The sequence below is a fragment of the Eulemur rufifrons genome, unplaced genomic scaffold, assembly GCF_041146395.1.
Source record: "Eulemur rufifrons isolate Redbay unplaced genomic scaffold, OSU_ERuf_1 scaffold_43, whole genome shotgun sequence".
Classification (NCBI taxonomy): domain Eukaryota; kingdom Metazoa; phylum Chordata; class Mammalia; order Primates; family Lemuridae; genus Eulemur; species Eulemur rufifrons.
Genome location: NW_027182825.1, coordinates 242,429 through 252,659, shown reverse-complemented (window position 1 = coordinate 252,659; position 10,231 = coordinate 242,429). Strand labels below are relative to the sequence as shown.

Genomic DNA, 10,231 nt, shown 5'->3' with positions numbered 1-10,231 from the left:
CCCATATTATTTCATATCATTGTACAAGAAATAATGTATACATTATGAGGACATACTGTATCTAACAAGATATACTGTTAGACTCTTTGATTCTGTAAAATTAAATTGAAAAAAAAAATAAAATAATAAAATAAAAATAAAAATACATAAAAAAAAAAAGAAATTATATGGACAACTAAAATACATATATATACAAAAAATTAGCCGGGCATGGTGGCGCATGCCTGTAGTCCCAGCTACTCGGGAGGCTGAGGCAGTAGGATCGCTTAAGTCCAGGAGTTTGAGGTTGCTGTGAGCTAGACTGATGCCACGGCACTCACTCTAGCCCGGGCAACAAAGCGAGACTCTGTCTCAAAAAAAAAAAAAAAAAAAAAAAAAGATGGACAATACAACGTTTTGAAAGATGAGTATTCTCTCAGATAGAACTGTAATTATTGACTTGCCAGAATTATGTTTGGATAGGAGGACAGTATGTTTTTGACAGATTGCTGGCAGCCTGATGACAGGTCATTTCACTTAATGGTTAACTGTGTGGATTTTAGAGCTAGTGAGACCTGAGTTCCAATCCAATTTATACCATATTAAAACTACTCGTCTTCAAGCAAGGTACTTTACCTCTCTGAGACTCAGTGTCCTTGTTTCTAAAATGGCATCAGTAGCAGTACCTATCTCATAGAGGTGTGAAGATAATCCACACAATTACTCTCAACCAAGTGTCCGTTCATTGCTTTCAGGAGCTGGTTAGCTAGAGATCCTAGCTGTCAGGGGCAGGAGTGAAGGAAGGCCTAGAGACATGGCACAGAGAAGAAAACAAAGTAAGCAAGAAAAATATCAGGTACCCTGAAAGTTGTAACTCACCTTACACTTGCTTACATGAAGATCTTTTCTCCTAATATGCTCACATAAATAATGTCATTGTGCGAACTGGGAATATCTTTGTCTCCCCATCAAATTCTTCCAAGGAATATCTACCTCACCTCTATGCAAGCCTATCTTGTAGGAGTGGATGCTGAAATGGAGTAGCGTAAGGTAAAAAGAACAATACAAATCACTGTAATTTTAAGATTCACCGTCCCTCATTGCAGACAAGGCTGTCCAGGATAATTAAGAAATACCTAGTCACAAAGTTTCCAGCGTTTCCTGTTTTTGTATTAAAATACAAATTTTAATTTTCTATTAAAAGACTATATGTTTTTTTTTTCTAATTCTCTACCCAAAAGGTCAAAATGGTTTTTTCTTCAAAGGCTTTATTGCAAATTTAAGTCAAAGTATTGACTACATTTTTCAAAAAACGGAATTTCAATCTTGCTTCTAAATATGGTCATTACATAACCGTGGAATAAGAAGGCAGGGAAGATACATATCCATTCTAAAGGACGAATTTTAAATACATTCTATAAACTTTAAAAGTAAAATCAGACATATAAAGTACTATATCCAATATACATGCAATTATGTAATTATGTAAAATATTCCATACATTATATAATATGCATATAAATTACGTTTATGTGAAAAACAGGCTATTTGATTATAGGACATGTAATTGTGTGGTGTTATAATTATATGAACGTGCCTAAATAAATAAATGTATCGCTTCTCTGGCCTAAGGATTAGAGAATTGATAAGCAATGCGTATGTGACGGTTTCCCTTGCTGTCTGCAGCCGCAGCGCTCCCGGGCGGCCCTGGGGAGCGGCGGGGCCCAGGCTCAGCGCGGAGGCGGCGGCGAGGACCCAGGCGCACGGCAGGGGGAGGCGGCGGCGAGGACCGAGGCGCACGGCAGGGGGAGGCGGCGGCGAGGACCGAGGCGCACGGCAGGGGGAGGCGGCGGCGAGGACCCAGGCGCACGGCAGGGGGAGGCGGCGGCGAGGACCGAGGCGCACGGCAGGGGGAGGCGGCGGCGAGGACCCAGGCGCACGGCAGGGGGAGGCGGCGGCGAGGACCCAGGCGCACGGCAGGGGGAGGCGGCGGCGAGGACCCAGGCGCACGGCAGGGGGAGGCGGCGGCGAGGACCGAGGCGCACGGCAGGGGGAGGCGGCGGCGAGGACCCAGGCGCACGGCAGGGGGAGGCGGCGGCGAGGACCGAGGCGCACGGCAGGGGGAGGCGGCGGCGAGGACCCAGGCGCACGGCAGGGGGAGGCGGCGGCGAGGACCCAGGCGCACGGCAGGGGGAGGCGGCGGCGAGGACCGAGGCGCACGGCAGGGGGAGGCGGCGGCGAGGACCGAGGCGCACGGCAGGGGGAGGCGGCGGCGAGGACCGAGGCGCACGGCAGGGGAGGCGCAGACGGGAAGGGCGCTCAGGGCGCAGATGGCGGGAAGCTCTGGCGGCCTGCGGGGCTGGGAGGAGCGGAAGGCGGGGGAGGAGCCAGGGGCCAAGATGCCGGCCACCCACGCGCTGGACCCGACAGAGGGCGCCAAGGTCAGCGACGACGGGCGCCGGCCCGCCTGCCGAGCGCCTCCCTCCAGCACGAGGCCGGCGGGCAGGCCCGGCTCCCCCCACGGCCCCTGCAGCGCCTTCCCCACCCGGGGCTGCCGGCACCTTCCCGCCAGGATTCAGGTATCCCTCCCGCTCCCAGTGGTCGCCAGAGGCCGGCTGGTCCCCGGATCCCTCTGGCCTGATGGCTCCTTCATGGGAGGTGGGCATGGCGGAGAGGAGCGAGCTTACCTCGGCGTTGTCGGAGGGCGCAGATCACGCAGGCGAAAGAGAAGTTGTTCCCGCGTCATCCTTGAAGACCGGGCTCAGGTCCTGCAGACCCCAGGGGAAGGGTGGTCCAGATCTGGGCTCCAGTACTCTCTGCGAGGCCGGAGGGCTGCCCAGGAGTTTGCAGGGTCTGGGAGAAAGGAAGAGTGTGGAGAGGGTTTGGGGTGAGGCAGCTCAGCGGCCCCTTCCTCTCCTGCCTGGGTTCACGGGGCCGCAGGACAGGTTGAGAATGGCCTTAGCTGGCTGTCCGCCTCCGTGCAAAACTCACCTGGAAGGGAGGAAACCCAGTGGTGGGTGGGCTGGGGTAACTTGGGGAAGCTGGAGCCGTCAGGGCATGCTAGCACGCTGGGACCAGGACTCCGGCCTCCTTCTCCTGCGCTGTCTTGGCTCCTTCCTGTTGTGGTCTCCTCCTTTTCTATTCCTCAGTAGCCCTGAGGATGCTGCTGCACGGAACACGTACTGGTGTAGTCTTCAGGGATGTGCTCCTGGAATTTCCTACTTCAACATAGGTATACATATATTTTTACATAGTTAACCTTTGATATACTAAACAAAATCTAATAATTCATGTATTTTATTTTCATTATGGTTCTCTCATTCCATAACTATTAATATTTCTTTGGTTCCTCTTATGTGCTAGGAAATATTTTATTTCCTGGATATGCAATGATGAACAAAATAGACATGCCCATATCCATTTGAAAATTACCACCCCTTAGTGGGCTTACTAGACAATGGATAAGCAAAGCTATAAATTAATGTTAGTAAATATATTCTCATATTCCATCCAGCATTGCTTCAGAGCATAGATTTTCTGATATTAATGCAAAAATGTTATCAAACTGAAAAATGTTTTCAAACTGAAGATTAGATAATTAATTGATTCCACACTCTCACTCCTTGTCAGAAATAGCCAAGCACAAATAATAGTCCTCTGTCCTACAAACACTGAGTTGACACCCGGATGAAAGATATCATGGGATGAGTTTGAACGCTGTCCTGCAGGCTGTTGGCTATGCTATTAGTTCACTAAATAGATGCTATTTTAATTACAGCCAGTACTCCTAAACTCAGAGAACCAGAGGCAAAAGTTGCACACTATTTCCACCTAATAAAACTAAAATATTTGCTTCCTTTCCATGTGACTTTGTCCTCTGCATTTTATAAGCCTTACTATCCAAAGAGGAAAAGTTTCTATTATGTGGGTTTGCATTAAACTGAAATTTGCGTTGCCTTCCAGCCATTTGGGATTTCTTATGTCACAGACTGACAATCCAGAATAGACGAATCCCTAGCCTTATATAGCTATTCTGAGCTGGGCTCATAAAGTACACTATGGCTATTAGAACTGAGACTTTATATTTTTTATGTTTTAATATATGCCAAATTATTATATACTTGTTAACTGTATTCCAACTCCACCGAGTAAAAGTCCAGGGAATGTTTATATTTTAAATATAAATAGATATATATATTACAAATTACTCAATTTAGTAGAAAGAAAAGTATATTATACTCAAAGTCTGGAATGACTGAATGAAACTCTAACGGTGGGGGAATAAGAGGATGTCTTCAGAGTCTTAGTTAGGAATATTTTAAGAATCACAGAAAGCTTCACATTCTGCAAATTGAGAGAGAATAACTTTCTAATTGGTATGTGTGAGTGTATGTGTGTGTGTGTTGTGTGTTATAGCACATAGAATGAAAATTCTGGGATCAAAATTACTGAGACCATAGAGAGTGTACTGGGTTGTGGCAACCTCCTTGGATTCTGGGGTCAGGAATTATGGATAAATCAAATATAATTCCCCAAGCTGAATGAGATGAGCTTCAAGAATTTAATAAATGTATATTTAAGTAATATCAGTACATGTTTTCCAAACTGGCTTTCATTTCTCAATATTTCCTCACAGACTGCTCAACTCGATAACAAAGCTCATGGACCCCTGACTTCTTAGGAAGTATTTTACTGATGATACCAATGGATGCAGTTGCAGCCTCTATCGCACCTTCTGAGTATTTGTGCCAATCTGTGATTTACTAAACTTTAAATTGCTGTGGTATGTCTAGCTTTTTGTTTTTTATTTTATATATGTATATATATATATATATATGTATGTATGTGTTTAGTGTCTATCTTGCCTAATTTTATTTAAAGTATTTTATCGTACACATATATAAAACTATTCCTTGTTCTGTGAATATATTATTTTTCTGCTTTTATTACTTTATTTTTGTGTCAGGTTTCAAAGTAGTAATGCATCACCCTGATATCCACACGCGTGTGCCTCGTACACACAAACACAGGAATAGCAAACACAGGTGTCTTTGAGTAAGGGCCCCTTAAAATACATTCATTCAAAATTTAGCAAAAGAGCTGCTACTTTGATAAGCACAGGTGCGCATGTTTGATTCTCACCCAGAATGACTACTCTATCTCCTTTCCCCATAGTAAACTTTGCCTGAATATTTTGCATTGATTAGTCTGTATTCTGAGAAAAATCCATAATTATTTTTAATTTCCTTTTGTTAAGATATTTCATTGCAGTGTTACCCACACTGAAGTATAATTTGTCATTTTTGTTTCATAACAAGTTCCCCTTGCAATAATAAAACTAGGTTCATTTTCAATAATTTCATCAGCATTGTTATCTTTGCCACAGGATATCACACTCACACTATTCCTTACAAAATTTCTTATAGCAGAGAGTGAACTTATCAATGTTTTCAAAGTATTTTTTTCTCATATCCTTTCTGGATAGTCATTGAAGGAGTCATGGGAGAACCTTGGTTTATTTAGTTTGTGCATATTCCTTTACACATAAGTCTTTTTTTTTTTTTTTTTTTTGAGACAGAGTCTCACTCTGTTGCCCCGGCTAGAGTGCCGTGGCATCAGCCTAGCTCACAGCAATCTCAAACTCCTGGGCTCAAGCAATCCTCTTGCCTCAGTCTCCTGAGTAGCTGGGACCACAGGCATGCACCACCATGTCCGGCTAATTGTTTCTATATATTTTTAGTTGTCCAGCTAATTTCCTTCTATTTCTAGCAGAAACAGGAGTCTCGCTCTTGCTCAGGTTGGTCTCGAACTCCTGACCTCAAATGATCCACCCGCCTTGGCCTCCCAGAGTGCTAGGATTACAGGCTTTAGCCACCACACCCGGCATATACATAAGTCTTATCAAGGTTGTACAGCTCACTGTTCTTTGAGACACTTGCTGCTAAACTAAGTACCTACTAAAATCACATTTAATTGTAAGAGGTTGTCAAAAATGACAGTATACTTTTATGTAGGTATATTTTTAAGTTTGTTTTGTCATTTAGGTCATGAATACTATTTTGCAGTTCTAATATCAATTTGCAAAAACATGCATCTTTTTTAGTCTATTTTTCTTAGCAGTATGTTTAATCTCTTTTTATTTTAAATAAAAAAATGAAAAACTAAGTAGCATTTCTGAAGGATTATGATGGGAACTCTAGGTTAGGTACTCTGAAGTGGATAAAAGTAAGTCATGGATCCATATCTATCAAATAATGCTAAAACACTTACATACTTGGGATTAAACATGATATTTAGGTTAAATAACATTCCTAACAATTCCTACGCTAAGAAGTGACTGATATTAAGACACACACCTATGATTATTTCCAGAAATTTATAAGTTTATTTTTAACAAATAGACTACTCAGAAGAACTTTGGGAGGCTTAGCTTCCATATGGAGTCCATTATTTTCTAGAATAGGTGCCAAGATCTTTGAAATGCTATTCAAGGCCCCTTCATCATTCATTCCCGTTTACCTTTCTATCCAGTCACCCTCTGCTTTTGCCCAGTTGATCCACAGCTAAAGCGAACTACTTAAAGTTCCCACGTTTCTGTTTCTCACAGTCATTATCTTTCTTTATGGTTCATTCTCTCCCCTCTCTCTCTTGCTCTCTTTCTCTCACACACACTTTCACTCTTGCTCTCATACATGTGCTGTGTTTCTTAGTTTTTCTTCATTTATAAGTCCTAATTCACTAATCACTTTATTTTATTTACAGTATTTTCAGTTTTATTATAAAAATGCACACACACCACAGATTGTCAGGTCATTCGTGGCTCTGCTTGCATTCAGCACTTGCTCTTGAGCAGCTTTCTTTGCCGTTACCATCTCACCAGGTTCCTTACGTCATTTCGTGCAGTCCTGCTTTGCCCTGCCAGGCACCGCTTCTGCTATTTTCTCCCCATCTTTCAGGTGTATTTACTGGGTATATTTTCAAAGCTTGTTCCAAAAGCTCTGTTCCCCTGTTGTCCATGGGGTGAGATCTGTGTGTGGACCTTCACATCGTTCTGAAGGTATTACATTGTCTGTGTGAGCTGCCGCTCCGTGTTCTTTTTCAAATTTATCAAATGCCTTTTTATTTATATCATCTTTTTGAGGAGGGTCAAGTTTTTGGAGACTCTTTGCTTTGCCAGTAACATCTTTGGTGCTTCTTTTGACTCCCGAAGAAGAATGTATGCTCATGTAATTAGAAATAAATCCCATCTTAAATTTATTCCAGCAGGGAAAAGATACACAGCTTTAATTAGTAATTGCAGATCATCTTCTGACCAATTTTAACTGCCATTTCCACCGTTGCCAGTTGATTTTTAGCTTCCTCTTTCTCTTTTCTAATTGGCTCATTTATTTCTTCGGTCTGTTTTTCCAGAGCAGCGTTTCCGACTTCTTTTGCAGATGCTGTGTTTCCCGCAAGCACTGCAAACTCGGGAGTTCAAGTCGATCACAAAGTTTTCCACTTCTTCCATCATTTTAACCACTCGGCCTCCTTGTCAGAAAGGTGATTCCCGCTCTTGCCTGAGTTTCGGAGTTTTTGCCTTTCGTTTTTGATGGCATTTTTGTGGATATCTTTTGCCTTCTTTGCCAATAATGCTTTCTGTCTAACTTCCTCTTCTTCTCTCTCCTTAGCTAACCAAGCAGGTTCTGATTCAGCTTGTCTTTGTTTTTCTTTAGCTTCTTGCTCCTTCCATTTGGCTTCTGCTTTCTTGTCTGCTTCTTTCTTGGCTTTTTCTTCTTCCTTCATTTTTTTATCCTTGGATCACATCTATATGCATTGTAAACCAATGTTCTTATTCTGTTCATTTCTTCTTTTATTCCCTGTGCCCGTGTTGCTCTGTACTATTTTTCAAGCCATCTCCTCTCATCACGATATTCTTTTTCTTTTTGTTTTCCTTCTTCATCTAAATAAGAAAATTCTCTCCAAGAATCAAAAAAAAAAAAGAAACGTTTGAGACAGAGTCTTGCTCTGTTGCCCAGGCTACAGTGCTGTGGTGTCAGCCTAGCTCACAACAACCTCAAACTCCTGGGCTCAAGCGATCCTCCTGCCTCAGCCTCCCAAGTAGCTGGGATTACAGGCATGTGCCACTATGTCCAGCTAATTTTTTCTATTTTTAGTAGAGGCAAAGTCTTGCTTTTGCTCAGGGTGGTCTTGAACTCCTGAGCTCAAGAGATCCTCCTGCCTCGGCCTCCCAGAGTGCTGGGATTACAGGTGTGAGCCATCATGCCCAGCCCACTATTTTACTTTTTGTTTCTATGAATTTGACTCCTCTATATACCTTATATAATATAGGTTATTTTTAAAAAATTCAAAAGTAAGCATGCAAACAGACTCTACACCCTGTGCTCTTCCCTACCAGACATCATTCATTGATTCATTCATTCAGGACACAATGTGTTCCTGAATGTGTTTAGGTCTGGGAGACACAATGTGAACATGTTAGATGTGTGAACATTTCTGCATTTTTCTAACCCAACAAGCTATTTCATAATTTCTTGCTTTTTAGATCATGCTCCTTGGCTTGGAAGGATCCCTCCTTCCCCTTTTACCCATCTGTCTGAAGAACATATACCCAATCTTTATAATTAGCTCACATGTAATCTTCTTTCAAAATCTGTCCAGACTCTATAACCCACAGTTTTATTTTTCTTTAGCTATGCTCTACCCCAAATCTATAGTGACTTTACTAAATGTAATTGTTCATATCCAACTTACTTGAGAACAAGAAATATATCTGATCCATTTCCGCATTACCAGTTCCTGGCACAATATAGACAGATGTATGTTTGGTAAATGTTTGCTGGCTAACTGGGTGTCTGACCAGTAGGCACTGTGATTTTTTTCTTCTGCTTACATCATTCCATAAACCCTTACATCATTCAGAAACACAAACAGATGTCATCACATGCTGGCCAAGCTAGATCAAGATTGATTCATTCACTCTGGAACTGGTGAAGGTTGCGTGGATGATGGGTACCAGGTGCTCCTTGTCCTTCTTGTCCCTCTGGCTCCAAATGGAGCCCAGGCATTCACAGCTCAGGGTCCACAGTCACCCACAGTTCCAGGCAGGTGACAGTGGTCTGAGCTGGAGTTTAAAAAATCTTTAGAATTGAATCCAAGCTTGTGGGTGTCCCTGGGTTTTATTCTCTGTTCACTGAGGGTGCCAAATGCATAAAGGCCCAGACAATGGTGGGGAAGAGAGAGCGGCACTTTCTCCCAGGCCTTTCTCACGGACTCCAAGCACCAGAAGGTGCCTCAGACCTGCTCATCCCTGAGGCTGCATCTTCTGCCCATTCTGATTGGCCCTCTCTTCCTTCTCCGCATTCAGGACTGTGGCCCCAATCATACTTTGCCATCCAGGATTTACCATCTCTGGTTCCAATCAGCATGTACACAAACTGATGCAAGTCAGATGACCCTAGGTCATATGCACCCAAAATAATTCTAAAATATTCAGTGCATATCTGATGTTCTTGTTTGAATTTAGGGAAATTGTTAATTATAGCGTTTAATTAAACTAATATCTTAGGTTTAAATTCTAAAGTTGCTTACATATTTGACTATGGGAGAGGTAGATCTTTAGATGTGACTGGCATTTTGGGGATTTAGGACAGTCATTTGGAAAATGGAGAGGTCAGGAGAAAGAGGATAGGAAGGAGGAGTCAATGGTGGGTCAGAAGAAGACAGATCAGAATCCTGAGAGGGAGATGGGAGAGCTGAATACAAGGAGGTGACTGGGAGAGAAAAGAAGGGAGAGGATTTACTAAAAAAATGAGTCCAGTTTTTTTGCTTATGAATTTCTATCACCTTTGGCCACTGAATAATTTAGTGAAGCAATTTTTATTATTATTTTTTAAAATTTTGTTTCAGAATATTATGGGGGTACAAATGTTTTGGTTACATAAAAATTGCTTTTGCACAGTTTGAGTCAAAGTTATAAGTGTGCCCATCCCCCCTATGGTGTGCATTGTACCCCTTAGGTGTGAATTTATCCACCCCCTCCCTTCTGCTCGATTTCTGCTGAATGTTATTTCCGTATGTGCACATAAGTGTTGATCAATTGGCTCCAATTTAATGGTTAGTGCATGTGGTGTTTGTTTTCCCATTCTTGTGATCCAGTGAAGCAATTTTTAATTCAGAATTTTATGTGGAGTTTTCTGCCTTCCAATTTTATTTTTTTAAAGTGCCTCCCAAGTGAACAATGTTGTTCTAGTCA

General features: G+C 42.5%; 1 pseudogene; it reads right to left on the bottom strand.

The window, feature by feature from the left end:
• Positions 1–2,905: 2,905 nt before the first annotated feature.
• On the bottom strand, positions 2,906–7,489 carry LOC138379508 (dnaJ homolog subfamily C member 2 pseudogene; annotated as a pseudogene).
• Positions 7,490–10,231: the final 2,742 nt, after the last annotated feature.